We start from the raw sequence: 25,964 nt of genomic DNA, 5'->3' as shown, positions 1-25,964 counted from the left end.
TGTTGGAACTGCAGTCATTTGTCAATGACACCAGCAGCTTCTTTGCTGAGTCAGATAGTGATCAAGCTTTTCTTCATCATCTTATTTGGTGACAGTGTTGTTACTGATAGAGTTATAAAAATTGATGGTGGGTTTGCAAGAAAAACGAAGTCACAAAGAAATTATAGGCGTATTTAATTTACAATAAAGATATAATATATTTTATTTATTTATTTATTTATTTATTTATTTGAGACGGAGTCTCTGTTGCCCAGGCTGGAGTGCACTGGCCGGATCTCAGCTCACTGCAAGCTCCGCCCCCTGGGTTCACGCTATTCTCCTGCCTCAGCCTCCCGAGTAGCTGGGACTACAGGCTCCCACCACCTCGCCCAGCTAGTTTTTTTGTATTTTTTAGTAGAGACAGGGTTTCATCGTGTTAGCCAGGATGGTCTCAATCTCCTGACCTCGTGATCCGCCCGTCTCTGCCTCCCAAAGTGCTGGGATTACAGGCTTGAGCCACCGCACCCGGCCAATATATTTTATTTTTAAAAGATTGTGTGCAACTCATTTTTTACATCGCAAACCTACAAAGACACATATACAACATTTTTCTCCAGAGAGGTGGCTGATAAATATTTATCAGCACACCACTGCTTAAGGACAAAGGGCAGAATTCTTATCATGACTTTCACTTGCCATCTGTACTTGGATAAATTTCTTCTGTAATAAGAATAGAATAGGCCTGTTTTATGGACTAATGTAAACATGAGGGATTAGATTTTGTAAGAATATTTACTTTGAGAATAACACTATATTGTTTGTTTTTACAAACCAAGGTTTTTTTCTTCTAAACTGTCTGAGAAATGGGAACACATGTGTTCTGTGTCCTTAGAAACATGTAATTATTTTAACAAATGGCCCTTAAAATTTAGTGTAGGAAAAAATGCCTTAATTATTCAACTAAATGGGTGATAGAGACTTGAGCTGTACAAACCTTCTAGTATATTTTATGGCCTTGATTTTAGCCTTAATAACACACCCAAGAGATGCAATGGAACTTTCCATTATCAGACCCCAGAGTATCTTAACCTTGTTACCCATTATACCCTTGTAAAAAAATATAAAATTTCAGTGCTTAAGTAATGTACATTATTTTCTGCTGCTAGACTGCAAGTGAAGAAAACAAATTTTACCTCCATGTTTAACTGTAAACCTTACAGTCTGCCCATCAGTAGTGTGGCTCTCCTGTTCAGATCAGGATCATAAATGCTGACTTGAAAACCTGGGAGTAGGAATCAAAATTCAGGACTTATATAGATAATTGGACTTTATCAAAATTAGTAATTTTTGTGCTTTCAAGGACACCATCTGGAAACTGAACAGACAACATAAAGGGTGGGAGGAAGTATTTTCATATCAAATATCTATATGTATCCAGAATTCATAAAGAACTCTTGCAACTTAACAATAAAAGGACTAATAACCCAATTGAAAAGTGGACAGAGGGTTTCTGCTGTGATACGTAAGGGCCTTGGAAGTCACCATTCTTATCCTCCTCACAAGAGAAGTGCTGAACTTGCTGAAAATTGACAACTTTTCTTAGATCCCTGGGGGAATTGAGGTCACAGGGCACTTGTTCCTCCCCAAAACTGGAGCAATCAGCAGATGGATGTAGGAATCACAGCTTGCTACCACCACTGGGAGAAGCAGCCCCAGCTGGAGTCAGCACCCACTGGGAGCACTAAAACCACAATTGTCAAAGTGCTGGATTCCAAGCATAGACTAGCTTGAGAGAGAAGACTCTGGAAAGCCCATTCTACTTGTGTGAGTTTTACTTCTAGGACACCCACCAGGTTGCTCAGGTGAAGATCATAGAAAAATACCCACATACTTCTGCCAGGAATAGGGAAAAGCCACCATCATGGAATACTCTCAGAGCATTCTATTCTGAGCAAGGCCTGCCCTCAACAGAAATCTGTTTTTCAAGCCTCACAGACTTGGGTTTTATGGGAGCCTAAGCAATGACAGTGAACAGAAATTCTCAATTCCAGCCCCATTGTCTTCCTTCCTTACACAGGGGGAAGAAAGCTAAGAAGCACTTGTGATGGTTGCAGCCAAGGGGTACAGGCTTATTATAGAACTGAGACCCAATTGTAGCATTGTTTGGTGGCTCTTCTCCTTCAACACCTTTCCACCACATCAGTAGGGCTCCTGTATAATAACATGGAACTAGAGCTGAAAGGGGCCATTGCTAGATTCAGGCCCTATTTAAGAAGGCATCTTGGGGAAACCAAAAGGTGTAACAGGAGGGACAAAAAACAAGGACAACAGAGGGTATTTTAACCCCTTAAGCCTACAGCTATAGCAGACATAAACAGCCTGACTCCTAGATGGACAGACATAAATCTCACCCTAAAGGTTTATTTAACTCAGTACACTTTTACCTGCTGCACTATATCCAGTATCTAACAAAAAACCTACAAGGCATGCTGAAAGGAAAAAAATGAAAGATAATCTGAAGACATAAAACAAGCACCAACATAAGACCTAGATACAACAGAGACTGTAATTATCTACAGAGAGTGCTAAGGGTTCTAATGGAAAAAAGTGGACACTTACAAGAACAGATGAGTGATATAAGCAAAGAGATGGAAACTCTAAGAAAATCAAAGATAAATGCTGGACATAAAAAACACTGTGACAGAAATGACAAATGCTTTTGATGGCCTAATCAGTAGACTGGGCATAGGCCACGTGAAAATCAGTGAGCTTAAGGAACTTCCAAACTGAAAAGCAAAGATAGAAAAGATTTTTTAAAAAGTAGAATATTGAAGAACTGTAGGATAATTACAAAAGATGTAACATATGTGGAGTGGGAATACCAGAAAGAGAAGAAAGAAAGAAAATAAGAAATATTTGTAGTAAAAGTTGATGAGAATTTTTCAGAACTAGTGGTAGACACCAAACCAGATCCAGGAAGCTAGAAGAACAAGCAAGGTGTGTGTGTGTATGTATATATGTGTATGTGTGTGTGTGTGTGTGTGTGTGTGTGTGTGTGTGTATATATATATATATATATATATGTGAAGTCCACAACTAAGCATTTCATATTCAAACTATAGAAAATCAAAGATTAAAATAAAATCTCAAAAGAAGCTACAGAAATAAAATGGCTAACAGAGGGGTAAGGATAAGAATTACTTAAGTCTACTCTTTAAAAACCATGCAAGCAGGAAAAAAGTTGATTCAAATATTTAAAGCGTTGAAGGAAAAAAATAAAACACCAATCCAGAATTCTGTATATAGACGACTTCATCCAAAACAGCAGAAACACATTATTCTCAAGCTTACATGGAATATTCACCAAGATAGAATATATTCTGGGCTATAAAACACACCTTATAAATTTAAAAGAATAGAAGTAACACAAAGTCTGTTCTTAGACCACTGTGGAATTAAACTAGAAATTAGTAACAGAAAGATAGCCAGAAAATTCCAAAATACATGGATGTTAAACAACATACTTCTAAATAACACATTAGTCAAAGAAGAAGTCTCAAGATAAATTTTAAAGTATTTTGAACTAAGTAAAAATGAAAATTCAGCTTATCAAATTTTTGAGATACCAAAAAAGCAAGACTAAAAGGAAATTTATTTAGCATTGAATACGTATTTAGAAATGGAGTATGATCCAAAATCAATCATCTATACTTCTGCTTTAAAAAATAGAGAAGAGCAAATTAAATCCAAAATAAGCAGAAGAAAAGAAATACTATGAATGAGAAAAGAAATCAATGAAACTGAAAATAAGAAATCGGTAGAGAAACTTAATGAAGCCAAGAGCCTGTTCTTTGAAAAGATCAAAACATTTGATAAACCTCTGACCAGGCTAATGAAGAAAAAGGGAGAGAAGATCCAAATTACTGAAATGAGAAATGAAAGAAGGGCCATCAGTCCTGATTCCAGGAACATTAAAAAGATAATAAAAGAATACTATGAATAACTCTGTGCCCACAATTTGATAACCTGGATGAAATGGACAAGTTATTTGAAAAACCTCTCAAAACTCACTCAAGAAGAAATAGACAATCTGAACAGGCCTATACCTATTAAAGAAATTTAACCAATAACTAATAACTTTCCAAAACAGTAAGCACCAAGCCCATATGGGTTCACTGGTGAATTCTATCAAATATTTAAGGAAGAGAGTTATTTCATTACTCTACAACCTCTTCCAGAAGACAGAAATAGAGGGAATACTTCCTAAATCATTCTACAGAGTCAGCGTTACCCTCAAACCAAAACCAGACAAAGACATTTAAAGAAAGGAACACTGCAGACCAGTATTTCTCATAAACTTAGATGTGGAGATCCTCAACAAAGTATGAGAAAATCACATCTAACAACGTATAAAAATAATTTTACACCATGACCAAGCTGGATTTATCCCAGTTATGCAAGGCTGGCTCAACATCTGAAAACTGTAATCACCAACAGGCTAAGGAAGAAAAAATTACATCATGTCTATAGTACAGCAAAAGCATTTGCCAAAACCCAACACCCTTTCATGATAAAACTCTCTATAAAATAAGAATGCAGGGGGAACTTCCTCAATTTGATAAAGAATATTTACAAAAAACCCTATAGCTAACCTCACACTTCGTGGTGAGAAACTGGACAATTTTCCCTCATATCAGAAGCAAAACACTCTTACTATGTTGGAAGTTTGAGCAAATGCAATGAGACAGGAAAAGGAAATAAAAGCTTTACAGACCAAGAAGAGAGAAATAAACCTATTTCACAGATGACATTATTATCTGTGGAAAAATTCCAAAGAATCAACAAAAATTACCCTGAAACGAATAAACAATTATAGCAAGGTTGCAAGATACAAGGTTATTATGTAGAAGTCAGTTATTTTCCTATACACCAGCAGTAAAAAATTGGAATTTGAAATTAAAGAAACAAGATAAAATTAACACCAGAATAAAGAAATACTTAGGTATAAATTCAAGAAAGCATGCATAAGATCTGTATGAAGAAAGCTACAAAACTCTTAAAAAAGACATAACATTTTCATGATAATAAGTACAAAGTTGGAGGGATGACTTCAAGACTTATTAGAAAGGTACTGTAATGAAGGCAGTGTGTATTAGTCAAAAAATAGGCCAGTAGAACAAAATAGAAAGCCCAGAAAATAGACTCAGTGCAAATAGGGCCAGCTGATCTTTGACAAAGGAGCAATTCAGTGGAGAAAAGATGGCTTTTTCAGAAATGGTGCTGGAACAACTGGACATCTACATGCAAGAAAAAAATGGATCTAGGCGTAGACCTTTGACTTGTAAAAAAAAATAACTGAAAATGGATTTTAGACCTTTATGTAAAATGCAAAACTATAAAACTTATAGAAGATAACATAAAATATCTGGGTGACCTTGGACTTAGTGATGACTTTTTAGATACAGTACCAAAAGCACTGTTCATGAAAGAAATAATTGATACGTTGAATTTCCATTAAAATTAAAAACTTCTTTTTGAAGACCGTGTTCAGAGAATGAAATGACAAGCTACAGACTGGGAGAAAATATTTACAAAACACTAATAAAACACATGGATTAGTAGCCAGGATTTATGACTTGCCTGCTTGTCTAAAAATGGTACTCAGCCAAAATAAGAGGGCAGCTTCCTACATTTCTTCACCTCTTTCACTTTCCTCCCCTTCCCTCCCCTCCTGAAGTGTGACAGATGTTTCTGATAGATCAGCCCCGTGGTGGGCAGAGGCCTACTCCCTTGACTCCCTCTGTACCTGATTGGTCTAAAGGCAATGAGAAAATGAAGTCATTCCTTCCCTTGAAGTCGCCCTGAAGAGCACCTCCCATGTTAGTTCTTCTGACAGCTGAGGTGGACACATGCCTTTGGTCAGGCAGGTAACCGACTGACTCATATGTGCAGATGAGTGGGTTAGTTTCCATAGAGGGCACATGGCAGTGTGAGTTGGGTCAAAACTCTAGGTTTCTGACCCCTGTGATGTGTGAGACATTCTGATATAGCAAAGTGTCTTTCTTCAATAAGGTACAAAGCTGCTGCTTCAAATTATTGCCAGTTAGTTTTGGGTAATTTCTGAACTCATGCCTCCTTGTGAACTTTTTCAAGGAGTTTTAACAGGATCCATATTTTAATTCATACTTAGTAAACTCTATAAAACTGTCCTTCTTTGTGAAACATAATTAGAACATTTTCCCCTTTATAGACTATTTTTTAAGAGCATTCATACTATTTTAGTAATGTGGTGAGGGGCGTCAGGGATGCGGTGAGGGGCTGGGTTCTGGTCTTTGCCACGCGGGCATGTGTATATCGTCTGGTAAGGCATTTCAAAGGTGGAATTTTCCCCAGAAGTCAATGAAGACTTTTCAAACAGCTTACCTTTTGATAAGCTTGACAAAACCAGGTTTCTTTACACCTTCCCGGTTAGAAATAACGCTGATCCAGGCCAGGGCGGTGGCTCGAGCCTGTAATCCCAGCACTTTGGGAGGCCGAGACGGGCGGATCACGAGGTCAGGAGATCGAGACCATCCTGGCTAACACAGTGAAACCCCGTCTCTACTAAAAATACCAAAAATTAGCCGGGCGTGGTGGCGGCGCCTGTGGTCCCAGCTACTCGGGAGGCGGAGGCAGGAGAATGGCGGGAACCTGGGGGGCAGAGTTTACAGTGAGCCGAGATCGCGCCACTCACTCCAGCCTGGGCGACAGAACGAGACTCCGTCTCAAAAAAAAATAAAAATAAAAAAATAGCACTGATCCCAAATACTAATAGCCAAAAATGTATGACATCTTATTGCAAAAATAACTCTGCAGTCTTTCTCCATTGGCAGCCAGTTTAGGGTTTGCTGGCAGATCAGCGAGGTTAATGAGACCCTGTTAGGAACTTGGGTCACTCCCCAACTTGTTCCCACACTTCAGTCTCCGCAAGAATGTTCAGGAGCATGCAATCTGAGTGCTAGCCCTTGTCGTTAAAAATTCTAAATTGGGGGTGGGGGTGGCGACTGCAGTTCTTGAATCTAGATGAGCTCAACATTGTTAAAATTCTTCAAAAGCAATCGCAATGACTCCACAGAGGATCATAATGGCACCTAGCAATTCTTCTGATGGGATTATAATGACAACCTAATAAAAATAGTAAGCAAATGGAGATTATAGGTTTAAATATACTGACATCTGAACAGGTGGAAAAATAGATGCAAAGACTGACGGGAATCCCAGTGGATGTCTACCCCATAAGGGAGAAATTGAGTAGTTGAACCTAACAGCAGACATAATAGTCTGTGATTTTATCCTTTTTCTTTTTTTTTTTTTTTTTTTTTTTTTTTTTTTTTGAGACGGAGTCTCGCTCTCCCGGCTGGAGTGCAGTGGCCGGATCTCAGCTCACTGCAAGCTGCGCCTCCCGGGTTTACGCCATTCTCCTGCCTCAGCCTCCCGAGTAGCTGGGACTACAGGCGCCCGCCACCTCGCCCGGCTAGATTTTTGTATTATTTTAGTAGAGACGGGGTTTCACTGTGTTAGCCAGGATGGTCTCGATCTCCTGACCTCGTGATCCGCCCGTCTCGGCCTCCCAAAGTGCTGGGATTACAGGCTTGAGCCACCGCGCCCGGCCGATTTTATCCTTTTTCTAAAAATGTGCTGCCACCAAAGTGACACAGTGACCTTGTTCCCAGTCTCCTATCCCTGACTTGTACCTGGAGAGACAGGAGATATGGCATTGTAATAAACTCTTGAAATTTGAGAAAAAAAGTGCTTGTTGATTTTCACTGTGTGGGCAGGTTTCGCACCTGCCTGTAATGATGGCATAATTTCTCATCAGGTAAAGCGTGATCCTACTTTGAAATGAGAACTGCCCTCTTAGCGTCAGGAAGGGGTTGGGTTGGGTTGGTGGAAACTAGGTGTGAAGCATGGCTGTCCACTCAAAGTGTCCCATTGTTTTCAGGCACATGTGCCAGTCCTTCCTCTTGGATGCAGTTTTAAGGAAGGATTAGGATATTTTGAGATGTAACAGTTTTGTCACATGGGCCTGCCTAAGTAAAAGAAGGGAAGCTTTTGCAGTCCTTTGGGAAGAAGTTTGCGGTTTCCTTGGGTTTGCCACTCCATGTTCCACCTCACAGCTGTGGTGAGAAAGAGGGGTGAGGGAGGGGCTGGGAGTGAGGCACGCAGAACCGTGGAGCTGCTAAGGGGAGATGTCTGCCTGCAACCTCTGGGACTTGGCAACTACTCAAAGGTGGATTTGTGGAGGTTTTGGCTTCAGTGACTGGGAAAACGATAGTGACAGCAAGGCCAGGCTCCAAGCTAGGCTTCTGGGAGTTGGGAGTGACTAAAGAGGAGACCTTGCACAGGCAAATCTGCAACTTGGAGGGTTCAGGCCAGACTTTGTGATTTGAAAATCCTCTGTGTGGACATCATAGCCAAAGATACGGGGTGGGAGGAAGTCTTCATAGAAGGTGCGAGGGCCCAGCGTGTGGAATGGTGGAATCGTACGTTTTGATTAGTGACCTGGGAAAGATATGATTTGGGGTATTGATGGCTGTAGGGTCCAGATTGCAAAAGCTCAGTAGTGAGCAGGGATAGACCTTCTAAAAACACAAAGTCAATTATTGCAGTTAAACTGCATATAATGAGCCACAGTTGAACCAAATTATCAATTAGGGGATGATTCTTTAGTGACTTTATAAAGAGCATAGAAAATAACATCTGTGAGCATGGCCTCATTAGTTATGTAAGCAGACATTTTCTAACACCTAGTTGACAAGATTAGCATGACTTGTAATGCCTCACACCTGAGGACATGACAACACCAGGACACACTTGCTGCCGCCTCCGCCCAGGGCACTAGGCATTGCCTCCATTGTGAGCACAGGGTTGATGGGTGAGCTGATCCAGGGAGCCTGGTTTTGTGAGCACACCACTCCTGAAAGAGTTTTTCAACATCCCCAAATTCCTATATTGCTAGCAAATCTGGGTTAAAAAAAGTCATGCTGTGTGTTGAATGTGATTCTTGGATTCTCACTGCTGTAGAAGAAACAGAGAAGAAGGGGCTGATGTTCAAGAACTCAACAATTAAATTGGGCTTGTAAAACAGACGGTTAAAGAAAATAAGATTGTAATCGACAGTTCATGGGGACTAAGGAAGAAGTAATATTGATAAAATGATCATAATTCAATAATTCCAGAGTTGTTTTGTGGTCTTTGTATTGTCTTAACCTACACATTTTAAGTAATCAAGCATTAGGTGTGTAGGGAAAGGAACGAATCAAAGCCTCATTATGAAAACTTAGCCCAACTGCACTTCTCCTTGAAGGTGTCTTAACAGAGTGGTTTATTATGCCTGCTGTGGGAGGCGATGTAATGTCTTAACACTGCAATTCAGAAATAAATCCTGAAGGGAAATGGGTATATCGACAGTGAGTATCCTTGTCCTCAGTGCTTGGAACCAGAAGTGTTTTAGTTTTGGATTTTTTTTATTTTGAAAAATTTGCATATATATAACGAGAGATCTTAGGGATGGCATCCAAGTCCAACCACAAAATTCACTTGTTTCATAGGCACCTTAGACACATAGCCAGAAGGTAATTGTATGCAATAACTGTAATAATTTTGTTCGTGAAACAAAGTTTTGGCTGCATTTTGACTGCAATCTATTACATGAGGTCAGATGTGGAGTCATGTCGGCACTCAAACAGTTTTGGATTTTGGAGCTCTTCAGATTTCAGATTTTCAGATTTGGAATGCTCCATGTGTACTTTGTTAATAGTTTTTGGTAACAATTTTGGTAACAGTATTTGCCTCATGAGTTATACAAGTCCTCCACTAATGTGATTTCTATTCTTGCAGTGCCATAGACTATTTTATAAGGAATATATCCAGGAAACTGAAGGCTTTTTTTTTTTTTTTTTTTTGACAGGGTCTCACTCTGTTGCTCAGGCTGAAGTGCAGTAGCTCAGTCACAGCTCACTGCAGCCTCAACCTCCTGGGCTCAAGCCATTCCCCTGCCTTGGTCTACCAAGTAGCTAGGACTCCAGACATGCTCACTATGCCCAGCTAATTTTTAATTTTTTGTAGAGACAGAGTCTCGCTATGTTGCCCAGGCTGGTCTCAGACTCCTGGCCTCAATCTTCCTGCCTTGGCCTCCCAAAGCACTGGGATTATAGGCGTGAGTCTCTGTGCCCAGGCTGAGGACATTTGTACCTAGGAAGAGTACACCATTTAAGTGAACATTTGGGGAAGCAAGCGCATGAAACACTGAATGTGTCTGTATTAGGTCGCTCTTGCATTGCTATAAAGAAATAACCTGAGAATGGGTCAGTTCAGGAGAAGAGGTTTAATTGGCTCACAGTTCTGCAGGCTGTACAGGAAGTGGAGCACCAGCATCTGCTTCCGGGGAGGCCTCAGGAAGCTTCCAATCATGGCAGAAGGTGAAGAGGGAGCAGGCATCACATAGTGAATGTAGGAGTGAGAGAGAGGAGGGAGGAGGTGCCATACTTTACAACAACCAGGTCTCATGAGGATTCACTGTTGTCTGCCATGAGGGGTCCACCATGATCCAAACACCTCCCACCAGACCCCACCTGCAGTGTTGAGGATTACAGTTCAACATGAGATTTGGGTAGGGACTCTGATCCAGACTCCATCAGTTTCTGAATAAAGTTTTTGTGTGTTTTTTAAAACATTCTGCTTATTTTGTGAGGTAGATATTCTTATTAGCTAAATTTGCAGAATTTCGTTTTTCCCATTAAAATTTAAAAGATGGAATTTCAAGCAATTTAAAAATTCATGAAAATTATTAAAAAATCAAATACCATCATTGTACTTTCGGAAAAGTCTTATCTAATGTTACAAGTCTTTGTTTTATAATAAAATCATTTGTACCTATAAATTAATGTTTTAAGAGGAATTTACTTTGATATAAAGTGTAGCCTGTTAGGGATCTTTAAAGAATACACACAAATATGTGAATATCACCTATCATCGCGGATGCCATAATGACTGAATAAAATGATGGGTTGGGTGAAGAATATGAAGATATCTTACTGTTTATCTCACAAACTAATCATTTTGTGACTCCATCCCACTTTCTTGGCATGTTGCATTGTCTCCTGCCACAGCCTGTTGATCTGAATGTTCTGGTCTGGCTCTAGTCTCTCTGGTGATTACCGTGAGGGGAGTCACTGGCACAGAAGAGCCCTCCCGGGGTGTCCTGTTAACTGTGTGCTGTCTCACGCCAGTTCCACCAAATGCCATCTACAAAAGCATGTTGAAAAATCAGGGAAATTACTCCAACGTTGAGACAGAAACTCTTTCCTAAGAAAGGGAAGTGGCCTTTGGTTTAATAGATCTTAATGGACACATAACATTTATCCATAAAAACTGTACAATTGACATAATTGCTTTATTCAGTCCTTTTTGTTGTTAATCAGGAGCAGTACATTGTCCACCTGCTTGACAGAGTCCACCCTTCGTGAATTTATTCTTCAAGATGTTTCTAGGTTTTTTGGTTCTCCGCACCCTTCGAGTCTTGGAAATTTTTCCCAGTGCCCCTCACTGAAATAAACACCCAGCTGTTCTTCTTATGAAGTACTTAGGTCCAGCCAAGTTGATAAGTATTTATCACCTAACACGGTAGTAGCTGTTCAGAAAATACATGTAAATGGAAAGACAAATCTTCACATTTTATTCCTAAATAGCCATACCTGTGTAATTTTATTTATTTATTTATTTATTTATTTATTTTGATGGAGTCTCGCTCAGTCACCCGGGCTGGAGTACAGTGGTGCGATCTCGGCTCATTGAGACCTATGCCTTCCCGGGTTCAAGCGATTCTCCTACCTCAGCCTCCTGAATAGCTGGGATTACAGATGTGCGCCACCATGCCCAGCTAATGTTTCTGGATATTTAGTAGAGACGGGGTTTTGTATACAGTGTCTCTAGGCTTCATACAGCTTTTAAAGCTTTGGAGTCAGAGTGGACATCACTGCCCTCGCTTACTTTTCCACGATGATTTTTGCTTGGCACTTGCTTTGAATGAAGGAGCTACCAAAAACCCAGCTTCCTGAAGATATGACGTCACCTCAGGGAATGACGCATGGCATCATGTCGGAACCCTGAACTCCCAAGAGGCAATCCTTTGTGTCTAGTCATTTCTCTTTCCCTGGGAAGTTTACATTTCCTGCATCATCCTCGTCCCTGGGAGAGCCTTGGAGCATGGATCAGGAACGTGACCTTGGGTGCTTATTTCTCGTCTCTCTTCACCAATTCATTCGCTCACGGTCGTGAAACACGTGCTGTGTGCTGTCCACAGGGCTAAACTCTGTTGACAGAGGTGAATCCTGGCGGGCAGGTAAGAGGAGGAGTCAGTTAAAGCAGCCGTGCTGAGGAAGGAGAGACTCCAGCAGGAAGGAAGGAAGCTGGGTCCCAGGAGGACACGTTGGCTCAGCTGAGGGGACAGAGAAGCAGGGTGGGGAATGGGGGCTCGACAGATGGCAGCTGGGCATTTGGGTGACCTGGGGCCAATGTGAGAGGGAGGGATGGGAGTGGACAATGGTCAGCAGTCAGGGAACATCCAGGAATGCCTGGAATTCTAGACTGAGGAGCTGAGACATTGGTGTGATGGTGGCAAAATGTACATAACATAAAATTTACCATTTTAATCATCTGGGTTCACAGTTCAGTGGTATTAAGTATATCTATAATGTTATGTGACCAACATCACCATCTATTTCCAGAACATTTTCTTTATGCCACGTAGAAACTCTGTCCCTGGTGACGAGCAGCTCCCTGTTCTGTGCCCCAGCCCCTGGAGCTGTAACCTACCATCTGTCTCTGGGACTTCACCTATGCTAGATATTTCATGTAAGTGAGATCATATGGCATTTGTCCTTTTGTGCCTGGCTTATTTCACTTAGCATAGTGTTTCCAAGGCTCATCTGTGTTGTGGCATGCATCAGAATACATTTCCTTTCTGGGGCTGAGTTGCCCCTCCTTGTAGGCATAAACCATATTCTGTTGATCCGTCTACCTGCTGATGGGGACTTTGACTGTGTCCCACCTTTTGTCTATTGTGAAGAAGGCAACAATGACACTGGTGTCCCAGTGTCCACTTGAGTCTCTGTGATTCTTTGGCTTTGCATCTAGGAGTGGAAGTGCTGGGTCATATGGTAAATCTGTTTAACCTTTTGAGGAACAGCCAAACCGTTTGCACAGTGGCTGCGCCATTTTACATTTTCCCAGCAGCGTACGAGGGTTCCAGTTTTTCTGCATCCTCTCTACTGTGGTATTTTCTGTTGTTTGATAGTAGCTGTACTAGTGAGTGTGAGATGGTGTCTCACTGTGTTTTATATTTGCATTTCCCTGACAATTAGTGACGTTGAAGCACCTTTCATGTGTTTATTATCCATTTGTTCATCTTTGGAGTAATACTGATCCAAATCCTTTGCCTATTTTCTGATTGGTTTGCTCATGTGTTGTTGATTTGTAGAAGTTCTTTATATATTGTGGATGTTCATCTCTTCTCAGATGTTTTGTTTGAAACTATTTTCTATGAATCCTCTTTCCACAAAGAGTTTGAGCTTTAACGATGAATGGGAATCTAGTGCATCTCCATGCCTGTGGGTCTTCCTTGTTGTCTGCTGTTCACAGATAAACTGGATACCACATCCCTGGCCTTAGAAGTCATCTCTGGGCAGTGTTGTCCTTTTCCTCCTCCACCTTTAAACTTGCTTTGATCCTGGCTGACCACGTCTCCTCTGCACAGCATGGGACGGGTTAGTCAGGAATGCTCTTCAGCCTCCCAAGGGGCCTGACTCTGGTGCCTTCCAGAGCAAGTGTGGACAGGCTGTTTAACTCGGCTGTGTCTCAGTTTCTTCATTTCTTCATCTACAGAGCAGGGATAATGATGATACCTAACACATGGGTGACCGTGCAAGTCCTGTTAGTGGATGAATGCACATGAACCCTCAGAACCATGCCTCAGCAGGCACTCAGTATGTGCAGCAGTTTTTACTGTAATATTTTGTGCTTTCAACTAGACTCAAGAGCTCTTGATATTTTTGTGGCTTCTTTACTCTTATCTCATTCTTTTACCTCTGCTAAGTGGAGCTGTTTAGCAATCAGTTGAGGGTTTGAATGACTTCTCTGTGCCTAGACCCACAAAGGGCTTTTTTTTCCGGAAAGAGTTCATAAGGAATTTTTGTGAAGTGATAGATATTGTTTCTTTGTCAAGGAAAACTAGAGCCTTATAAAGAAAGCCAGTTGTGCTGTGGAGGGAAGTGAAGGTGAAGAGGCTTAGGAAGATAAGGATCCTTTGCTATAAAATAAAATTCTTTCAAGAAAAATAAATGCCATATGGATATGTGCAAATTCTTGGATTTCTGGTCTCAAGACCTTTGTGAATGCTTCTGACCTAACCAATAAGTCTCTGCCCTGTGCTGGGACCTAAAGCAGCTGGGCGGCCTTTCGTAAGCAGCTTTCTAGTCCACGGTCAGTCCGTTTGTACTGCCTGGTAGTTTAGTATTTGTGTTCATTTTTTATCTGCTTTAATACACTCTAGAACTTTTTTTTTTTTTTTTTTTTGAGACGGAGTCTCGCTCTGTGGCTCAGGCTGGACTGCAGTGGCTGGATCTTAGCTCACTGCAAGCTCCGCCTCCCGGGTTTTTTACACCATTCTCCTGCCTCAGCCTCCCGAGTAGCTGGGACTACAGGTGGCCGCCACCTCGCCCAGCTAGTTTTTTGTATTTTTTGGTAGAGACGGGGTTTCACCATGTTAGCCAGGATAGTCTCGATATCCTGACCTTGTGATCTGCCCGTCTCGGCCTCCCAAAGTGCTGGGATTACAGGCCTGAGCCACTGCGCCCCGCCCACTCTAGAACTTTTAAAGGTGGGATTTTTTTTTTTTTTAATTTCTGATACCTTCATGGGTTTTTGCACAAAAAGCTCCTTAAGAAAGATTTGCCAAATGCATATATCTGCTTTAGTTTGCTATTTCTGTATAGCGCTTCCCTTTTAGACAGGGAGTTGTTTGACAAACGAGTTACTGTTCACTTTTCCTGCAGGCTAGGCTCAGGGTGGGCTGGGCTTACCTGATGGAATAGCCAGCCTAGGTCCACACAGCGCACGTTTAGCATTTAGATGATGTTCTCTTGAAAATCAGACACTGATGGACCTTTAAATATGCCCTTAGAATCTGTGTGTTGGTGGCACATAGAGGTCCTTGAGCTATGTTTCTGTTCAAGTTCCACCTTCATCATACATACCCTGGATATGTCATGTAACTTCTCTGAGACTCAGTTCCCTCACTTGTTATTTGGGTGACTATGAAGATAAAAAAGAGGTAGCATTTATTTTAATTTTTTTTTAATTAAAAGAAGCTTTTTGGATAGGGTCTTGCTCTGTTTCCCAGGCTGGACTACAGTGGTGTGATCGTGGCTCACTGCAGCCTCCACCTCCCAGGCTCAAGTGATCCTTTCACCTCAGCCTCCCAAGTAGCTGGGACTATATATCTGTGAGTATCATATGCCCGGCTCGTTTTTTTTTTTTTTTTTTTTGTAGAGACCAGGTTTTGCTCTGTTGCCCAGGCAGGTCTTGAACTCCTAGGCTCAAGTGATTCTCTTGCCTTGTGTTTCCAAAGTGCTGCGAGTGCCGATGTGAGCCCCTGTGCCCGGCTGAGGTAACATTGCTAATGCCCAGTGTGGGGCCTCGCTGCTCCAGGATTCCTGAGGAAGAATGTGCCGAATGCACAGAAGTCAGAGAAATGGTCCTTGGGTGTGCGGGGCGGTCAGTCCTCCTGGTGTCTCAAGTGTAGCTTTTGGGTGCCTGTCCCTACCTCGTAGCAAGAAACTGTTTATTGGGATTCCCAAAAGTATGTATTTTACAAATCATATGGAAAGAATCTTGAATTGAGACTTAAACGTCCTGGATTCCAGCCCAGTTTTGCCGACATACAACCTTGGGCATGGCACAGCTTTGTCAGCCTATTTTCTTCTACGCGAGGCGAGGTGGCTGAGCTGGTCGCAATCTCTCTCAAGGCTAATGTTCTCTGTCTCTGTGAAATCCCAGTGCATGCCTTTCATTTTTGCTCAGTCCTTAAAAAAGGTTCACTAAAAGCTTTTAATTGTGCCCCTATAGGGCTCAAAGCCCCTGCCTCCAATCCAGGAGCTGGTAGCTGTCAGAGGACACTGTTTCTAAGGAGTTGGGCCTAGGTTTATCTTGGCCCTGGGGAAGGTCAACTTGGCCCACGCTCCTGGCCACAGACGAAACCATGGCCTTGCCCAGCATCTTCCCTGCAAAGATTGTGTAGAGCAGGCCTGGCGCAGTAGCGAGGACAGTTCTTGACAAATCTGCCACCCTCCAGGAACAGCAGCGTAAAGAGCACGGCGTCCCAGTCAATACGCCGACCTCACTTAAAGACAGGACGTGATTAGCTGAGATGTGTTTAGATGTACAGCTACCCTTATTGCATCTGTTTTTACATTTTTAATTATTTAGAGTTTGGGTTGCTGAGTCCCTCGTAAGTGATCGATAAGGACAGTGAATGCAAGTGACATAAACAAATGCACCTGATTCTTCACTGGTCATAAAATGAGAGTGACCTGAATTTTGCTCTGTCTGCGTCTCTTACTATTGATCCTCATCATAGGAAAGATAGCCAGGCTCCTAACCGCACCTCAAAAATAATTGCTTCCTGTGTGTGTTTATCTAAATGCTAAGCTTAAACAGAACTGGCGTGAAATGTCTCAGGCGAACTTCCAAATAAATCTTGAGGGGAAAGCAAAGCAAATATTTATAAAGAGCCTCAGAGTTTGCATAATGTTTCCACGTAGTCACATCTTGACAGTGATCGTGCCAGAGATCTTCGGGTGTTTCTGGCGTTCCTGGCTGAGCACGACTGTGTGCAGGTTACAGCCTGATACAGAGGAAAGAGAAATCCCTGGAAATGAGTCAGGATACAAGGTCGGAAGGCCTGGCTCAGCCCCCCACACCCACCGTCCTGAGATGTGTGTCTTTCAGCACGGTCTCATGTAGAATGCCTGCTGTTGGCATGGGGGGTACATGAGCTTCAGAATCAGATCGAATGCTGTGCAGACAAGTTGCTTAGTTCCTCAGAACTGTGATTTCCATATTGGTAAAACAGGGGCTATGACAACCACCTCATAATGTGGTCAGGATTAAATAAAATCATACATGCGCTGGCACATCCGTGATCTCAAAGATGTTACTTTCCCTGTTCTTTCACCAGTTGCTTAGCAAGTAGATATGATTAATGCAGATAAAATTTTACTAAGTGAATTTATTATGCTGTGAAGGAGAATTGACCAATCAAATTCATGTAGGATGTTTATAATGTTTTTTGACATGAAATTCTAGTAAGTCTAATCTGTATTATCTGAGAGCAGAACATCTGGTAATGGCAGAATATTTTGCCTTTGTTAATTTCCCTAAAATATTGAGAATTTGTCATGAGAAAGATTATTTCAAGGTAACGCTTATCTTTGGCCTTTTGATCCCTGTGTTTCCCCAGATGTGAGAATGAGGGACACCTGGTTCCTTAGCAGCAAGGACCACAGGCACGGGAGCTGCCCTTTTGCTCAGTCAATCACCTGACAAATCCCTGGGTTTCAGCTCCTCCATGAAACCCTCTTCCTGGGCCTCCCTCCTTGAAGATGCTCTTGGTGGAATAAAAACGTCCCAAAGAAGATGCTCATTAGTGGGGAGTATGGCTGGTTGGGAAGAAGTTTCTGGAAACTCTTGATATCCCAGTTATTAGTGGGGAGTGTGGCTGGTTGGGAAGAGGCTTCTGAAAGCTCTTGGGATCCCAGTCAGTAGGGGGGAGTGTGGCTGGTTGGGAAGAGGCTTCCGGAAGCTCTTGGGATCCCAAAGAGCTTAGGATGTTTAGCAGAGCAGGGTCAGGGAGAGCTGTGTCGGTCTCTTAAGCTGCATGGCTTCTGTGCCGGGTTTCCTTTATGCTAATGGCAATGTGAATTAAACTTTTCTTATTTTAAAAAATTTTACTTTAATTTCTGGGATACGTGTGCAGAACATGCAGGTTTATTACATAGGTATTCATGTGCCATGCTGGTTGTGAATTAAACTTTTCTCTAGATGTTTTTGTATCTTACTTTATGTGGTTCCTAATTATTATCTAGTGTTAAGTGTTGCATATGTATAATTTCTTAAGAGTTAAAACCTACAGCTCAAACAAAGTTTCTCCCAATTGCCAAGAGAGAGAAAGGGGCTGTGTTCTGAGGCAAGCAGCCACAGCTCATGTGCAGATGATGTGACTGGAAGGAAGGACTGGAGGAGGAAAGGAGACTCATAATATATTTACTGGGCACCCACTGCAGGTCAAACACTTTATTTTATTTTATTTTATTTTATTTTATTTATTTTTTGAGACACAGTCTCACTCTGTTGCCTAGGCCGGAGTGCAGTAGTGCGATCTCGACTCACTGCAACCTCTACCTCCTAGGTTCGTGCGATTCTCCTGCCTAAGCTTCCTGAGTAGCCAGGATTATAGGCGCCCCCCCACCACACCTGGCTAATTTTTGTATTTTTGGTAGAGATGGGGTTTTGCCATGTTGGCCAGTCTGGTCTTGAACTCCTGACCTCAGGTGATCCGCCCTTCTCGACCTCCCAAAGTACTAGGATTACAGGCATGAGCCACTGTGCCCAGCCCCTTGATTTTTAATAATGTGGTATCATTTAATCTATACAGCAATCCACAAGGAGGAAGTAAAAATCGTGGAGCAAACTCCTGGTAAACTCAGGTTCAAATTTGATTTTTTTCTGCTTCACCAAACTCCCATCTTTTTCCTGTACTTCTTTGGGCATTTCCGGTTGTTCCTGAATTCTCTCTGTTCTCCTTCCTATTCAGTGATGTCACTGGAGGTTGGTTTGTGATGGTGTCCTTGCAGGAGTGCCTGGTACCCTGGCTGGGGTCGCCTGAGGTCAGGAGGCCTGGGCAGAGCTCAGCTGAAGGCTTAGGATGTGTCCACGGGTCCTGGTGGGATTCTGCAAGGCTGAGTGAGGCCGGGCCAGGAATTGCCTTCGGCCTGGCTTGCGCACCTGCAGGAATCTTGTGGAAGGAGGCATCATCATCTCCCTTGGCTGCAGCCCATCCTATTGTGAAGATCAGGTCTCCAGAGACCACAGGAGGAAGAGGCAGGCCCTGCACTCCTGCCAGACACCCCCACGGTCTTCCCTTGTCCATTTTCCAGCCTCTGTTGTTGAACTGCTGGTTTTGTGGTTGCCGTGGAAACTCAGCCAGCAAACAAAATAGACAAACTGCTTATTTGTCAAGATCTTTAGCTTCCTGGTCTTATTGCAGCTCATGGGATTCCTGCTCCCTTCCCCTTGAATCATAACCTCAGCTTTTCTGCCAGGAGGCGGGTAATTAGTTCAAGCCCCTTCCCTTCACTGAGGCTGTTGCTATTTAAGTGCTTCTCACTTTTACTCACACAGGGTGCTTCCTGTGTGCTGGCTTCTTCCCCAATTTTCCCCAACGTATGACAGATAATAAGGATCCTCTTTTTCAGCTGTTAATTTCTAACTCACCTAGGATTCTATTACATGTTTTACATATATGGTCAGCAACATTCTCTGTATGTATTACGGAGTTCAGTGCTTCTCTGTGGCTTCAGTGATATCCATCAAAGCAAGTCTAGTTCTCAATGTAACTGCTAGCACCATTGAATTTTCCTCCATGTGCACCTGACTGGGGAGGAAACCGTCTAAAGGGGCCTAGCATGGTTCTATTCTCATAGGCCCTGATGGGAGTTGCGTTATTTTCTGTGGATTTCACATTCTTGTAGGTTGGTAGTCAATCGCATGATTTTTATGTGGAATGTATTTTCGAAAGAGTTTGTATTTAGTACTCTTTAGTATTCAGACAGAGAAATGGGTCCCAAATCGCCTTCAGAGGCAGAATAGAATTTTATAAGTGTACATTTTAAAAAGCAAATAGATTTTAGCTTCAGGGTCACTGTGGAATCTACAAATGAAACTGAAGCCCTGTACGTCTCTCGGCAAAGCGTCATTCTGCATTCTTTTCTCCAGAGCTTCGGATAACACTCAGCCCTAAATTCTCTCATGACCTGCCCAGAATTGTTTCCTTCGGTGTTCATTACACATGAAGGACAGAGATGTGGCATCTTCTTTTTAATTTGCAGTGTCTTTGGCAACAACAGGCCTTGAAGAGACCCCTCCCTGCTCGGCCTCTGTTCAGCCTTGGTCTGGCTTGGCCCTGGGATTGTCTGGCCTCAGCCTCCTCCCTTCCTGGGTCTGATATCCCGCCCTGCATGGCACCTTCTCTCCTGGGCGTCTGCCTCCTGGCCGTGGTTGTGCCATGGCTCTGACCTTCCATCTGATATACCCCCTGCCTGCCCTGCCCACCTGCCCTCTGGGTCCTGGCCTCCATCCCCACCCTCCCCAGCCCCGGGGCTTGTCCCCCAGGGATCTGGTGACCACATGGCTCTCCTGCCCAATCCTGCTTTTTCGGCATCATTTCCAAGCTCCATTGATGGCATTGCTGTCTCAGTCACCTGTGTGAGAGCCCCTGGAGTCTCTCAGATGCTTCTCTGTCCTCTAACCATGCAGGTGCCTCTCCACGTGCTGTGGATTTTACCTCTTTTCTTCTTAGGTCTCCTCCCATCTGTCGTTGCCTGTACTGCCTCCACTCAGGGCTCCCTGGACCTTGTCTCTGCTGTCGAAGGCTCTCCAAGTTGGCCAGGAGACTGTTTTAAAGCATAGATCCTGTCTCATCAGCCTCCAGTGTGACAACCACAGGGCAGTCCCAGCCTTCAGTCCTGCGCGGCACCACCTGGCCACGTTCTGCACTGGCCTTTGCTCAGAGCATGTGGGGTGCTCTCCCTCACAGCATGTCAGGGCCCAGCAGTGCTCCCCATGGCAGTCCCTCTGGGGTTCCCAGGAAGGAGCACCCCTCCCCGCTTCACTCATCCACATCCTAACCTCCTCTCCGTCAGCGAACGGCTGCTGTCCCAGGGCCTGAGGGAGGGGCTGTCTTAGGGGTTTGTATTCCTGACACCATATCCATAACAGACATCCAAGTCTTGCTTGCACCTGAATTGGCCACACTTGTGATTTTGGCCTCTCCTGTGTCCTGGGCGGCTTCACTTCCTCTGTCCTCTACATCTGGGGTTCCACCTGCAATCGATGGAAGTACCAGGATGCAAAGGCTTTGATGCCAACTTTCTCACATGTCACGGGGTGGAGTGACTCAGCAGGACGAGCTCTTCCTGCCCTGAGGTCAGGCTCTCAACTGTGTTGAGAGGTAGACATTCCTCGAAGGCTGATATGTGTGATTCCGCTCCACCTGGAACCTGAGAAAAGGGAATGAGTGACATAATTGCTCATAGTTTGAAACTGCAATTAGTTTAAAATTTTGAAATTGGCTTAATCTTACGAAATACATCATATTGTTTTGTATTTTGGGATTCAGAAATTGAGGCTTCCCAGGGTCCCTGCTAATGGCTGGCAGCGTGACTTTGGAGGAAATCTCTCAGGACACCAGCTGCTCTTGTCACTTAAAAAGTTATTTTATTTTTCTAAGTCTTTTAAAAAATAACTGAATTGTAATTTGCATGCAGTGAAATGTAGCTGTTGGGTGTTGGGTTCGATGAGCTTTGAGGAACGTATTTCTCAGAAAGCCTCTCTTGCTACTCCCAGCCAACCTCCCAGACCACAATACCAGCCAGCATTTTCTGATCACTTCGTTACAGATCACTGCTTCCTGCTGTAGAATTTCATGAAAGGGGTCATCTACGGCTTTGGCATTGCGTTACCTCCTTTCTGTCAGCCTGATGATTTGAGCTCCATCCATGGTGGTGTTTTTATTAGTGGTTCATGCTTTTTGTTGGTGAGAATATTCCCAATTTTTCACCTGTTATGTTTGTGTCGTGATGTTGCCACCTGGGTGCCCAAGTCTTATGCTGAAGTTTTCTATGAAAGTGGCCCAGACCCCCTCCACCCCCTTACTTCTAGTCCTGTTCTTCTCTCCCACCTCCAGGAACTTCCAGGAGCGTTTGTTTCTCCTGGTCATCTCAGCTTGTGTTCTCATATTGCTGATGCCTGGTGTGTGTCCTTTCTCCTGTATCAGGCGTCTCCTTCATGGGCGATTCTGCCATTTAGCCTGAGAGGACATCAGCACACTCATGCCTCTCAGGGGTATTTGTATTTCAACATAGTAGCCAGAGGAGCAGTTCTCTAGATGCAGACTTTAAGACACCATGAAAGCAAACTGATTGGCTATTTTTTTTTTTTTTTTTTTGGTGTGTGTGTTTGTATTTTTGCTTTTGGTTGAGGACCATTCTAGGGCCTTTGATAATACACCAGTTAACTGTGTCATTTCAGCTACTCAGAGGCTTGACTCTAATAGCAGATCCTGGCTGGCAATTTTCCCCTTTTGGTATGTTATTGTGGAGTAGACTTAGTATAGAGAATTAAAGTGCTGTTTATTAGTATACTTTTGTATTTACACTGTAGCAGTGCACTTACTTAAACCCAGCAGGCGTTGTGCAGACAGTACTATCAGGGATTTTGGATGTGACTGGTGTTTTTGTATTAGAAATCACCGCTGTACTACAATGTCATTAGTGATTCTTATTGGGGAGTTTTGGGAAGTAGACAGAAATTATTTTGACCTAAACATCCCTATGGTGATTTATTTTATTTTATTTTTTGAGTTGGAGTTTCACTCTTGTTGCCCAGGCTGGAGTGCAATGGCGCGATCTTGGCTCACTGCAACCTCCACCTCCCAGGTTCAAGTGATTCTCCTGCCTCAGCCTCCTGAGTAGCTGGGATTATAGGCATGCACCACTACACCCAGCTAATTTTGTAGTTTTAGTAGAGACGGGGGTTTCTCCATGTTGTTCAGGCTGGTCTCGAACTCTCGACCTCAGGTGATCCGTCTGCCTCAGCCTCCCAAAGTGCTGGGATTACAGGCGTGATGAGTCTCTGCGCCCAGCCTGGTGTTTTTTAATAATAGTTGTCTCCGGGAGTTTTCCAAGGCTCCATATCCTCAAGAACAGCGCTCTTAACTTGTCTAATTCTGCACCTGTGCTGCTTCCTAGAACACGGTAGGTGGGAGGGCTTGGGATGGATGCATCCTTGCCTTTTAAGATGCATTTACACCCAGGGGCTGGAACTCAGCTCTGTAGGAGAGGACATGATCCATCGTAACGTGACTGCTGGGCGCTGGAGAGAGCCGGAATAGTTACAGGTCAGACCTGCTCCCTTGCTGGCAGTGAAGCAGGTCCCCACAGTGTGATTCAAGTTCCATGTTACAGCAGACCAGGAGTCGTTCGGCTCCGGTTTATGGACTGCTGGGGCATTTTACACTTGAGTGCATTTGCTTTAATGACTAGGAAATAGAACATCTAAGGCTAATCGGACAACAGTGGTGTAGTTGGCTTCATGGGGGCAGGGCACATATTTAGTCCCTGAAATAGAATTTTTCAACTTATCTTTCAAGATCCTGAAATAGAGTCTAATGCTGTTCTGTTCAGGTTAACAATCTCAGAATCCACAAACACGTCTGTAAGTTGTTGAGAACATGAAAAGGAATACATAAAATTGTTTTTATTGCCTCAGACAGTCTTTTAATTGGGTAATATGGAAAAACTCAGATTTTTTCACATTATACTGTATAAAGCAGTATAATTTTTTCACATTACTGTATAAAACAACTGTTTTGTGGGAGGAAGTGGGTGAGGTTGGAAGTGCGTTGCACTTATAATAAGCACTCTGGTTTCCCTGACATCAGTTTTTTGATTTTTAAGAAGTTAAAATCTAACTGCAGTTGATAGAAACATCTTTTGATGTTAATGAAATATTATAGTAAGTTGTAATTAAACATTTTATTTCCCGAAGGATGTTTCTAATTAACAGTGATTTATATTCCACACAATCAAAAACCAAGTCTCATTATAATTTAATGGTTTTCCTCTTATAGTTTGCATTGCTGGATTTTAGTATTTCCATGACATATATGCATAGTCCTTCCAAATACAATTTGCACCACAAATGTTAGCCATGCTCTGCTTAGTTATAGAAAGAATCTCCCCTGTCCCCCTTAGGAAGTGACTTGCACGTATTTCTGTTCAAGGTCTAAGATGGCTAACACACCAGAAACAGAAGTGACTCAGCATGGGTTGTTTACAAGCAGCAACTGTTTCAGTTAGAAAGATACTAAAATAGTTTGCATCTCGTTTATGAAAAGTAGGAGTGATTGCCATAAATTAGGTTCCCCCTGTTTGGTGATGCTGGAGTGCTAACAGCATAGAGACTGGAAAGTGAGACGTGTCTCTCCAAGGAGGGTTAAGCTTATGGCTTCACAGGTGGGCTGGGGGATGAAGGAGACAAAAGAAAAGATGGGATATTTGTTTTCTTTGGCTACAGTGTAGGGAGGAACCAAGCAGGCTCCTGGCAGCTGGATATTCCCTCCCTTTTCCATGTGGTTCTGAAGTCAGCAAAGGCAAGGCGGTTGTCAGTTACTTATCTGGAATTAGACTCAGGAGAAATCCAACTACATCACCGTTTAAGGAAGTTCCTGAGACCTGTATGCTGTGTTCTTCCGGCTCCAGGGACCACTCCCCACTGTTCCTCTCCACTCCAGAACTGACGGAGGACTCACAGAAGGCAGCTAGACCGAAGCCTTCTTTACTGATAGTAACTTTCTTTTTCTTTAATTGTGAGATGGAGGCTGTGAGTTACCTCCCCAGAATCCCTCAGGTTTCTTTCTGGGGGGTCATTCATGTTGTTTAGAGACTACACAGCTCTTTTCAGAGGGCCCCGGTATCACCATGGGAACAGGGAAGAAATGGAATCTGAGTGGGGTGTGGATCCCGTGTCCTCAGCATGTGTGCTTTGAGCAAGCAAAGGCCGTTCCGGAGGCTGCTGGTTGCCCTGCCGAAGGAGCCTTGTGTTAGGGTGCAGTGGCCGGAGGCTCAGGTTTGTGCCTATAGATGGGATGTGGCTGCATCAATGAAAGTCCTTCCCTGAGCGAGGCTATTTGTTCTCAGTTCTCTAATGAGGGAAAGACAAGTTTCATGATCAGCCTATGAATATAGAAGGATCTTTGCAGAAGATTTAGTTTGTGCAGTAGTTTTCAGCCTTTAAAATATTCCATGGAATGAAACCTCCACAAGTTAATCATCGTCATTCACTTTTTAATACTCAGTTCTCCAACGTGTGTTGATTGCTGGGCTAGTTGACAAGGAAATTAGGAGAAGCGTAAGTATGAGTTCATATGCGCGGCAGACGTCTATCTAAACAGTAACATAGCTGGTTTCTTTTGAGGAAACCCCCAAGACCTTACATATAGATTTGAAAGCTGCCACCTTCCCACAAGTCACACTGTTTCTCACCATTTTTAGAATTTCACTTTGGAACCCTTCGTAGACCAGGAATGTATCTGGAGTTATATTAATCATATCTCATGTGGACAAGAATGTATGATGGAAGGCATTGATTGCTGTGTTCTACAGCAGTAGGAGAATAGAGAAAGTATAATATACGTGCATGTGATGGACTCTTTTGTTCACTGTATGAAAGTTAATTGAAAAAAAAAACAAGATATAGAATAGCATGATCCTAATTTTGTAAACTGTCTCATGATCCTCAGTTTCTGAGTAGAATTCACTTAGCAACAGCAAGCTTTGGGAACTTTGATTTTCAGACTGAAACGTTAACCCCTACTGATTTGCATGAGAAATGAATTCAAATATTGAAATTAATCATGAAAATTACAAAATATTACATTCAAAAATGCTATTTAAATATCTGGGTATCCTGGATGGTTTTACTTGATACTTTTTTCCTCTGTCCTTTTTAGATTATCTTTTTTTAAATGAGAAGAAATACATGTTATAAGACATTGAACCAACGTAGAAAACTACAAAGACAACAACTGATCGCAAGGCCTTCTACTACTC

Source organism: Trachypithecus francoisi, unplaced genomic scaffold (assembly GCF_009764315.1).
Source record: "Trachypithecus francoisi isolate TF-2019V2 unplaced genomic scaffold, Tfra_2.0 Contig01558, whole genome shotgun sequence".
Classification (NCBI taxonomy): domain Eukaryota; kingdom Metazoa; phylum Chordata; class Mammalia; order Primates; family Cercopithecidae; genus Trachypithecus; species Trachypithecus francoisi.
The sequence above is the reverse complement of the archived record's forward strand: the minus strand, read 5'-3'. Positions refer to the sequence as shown.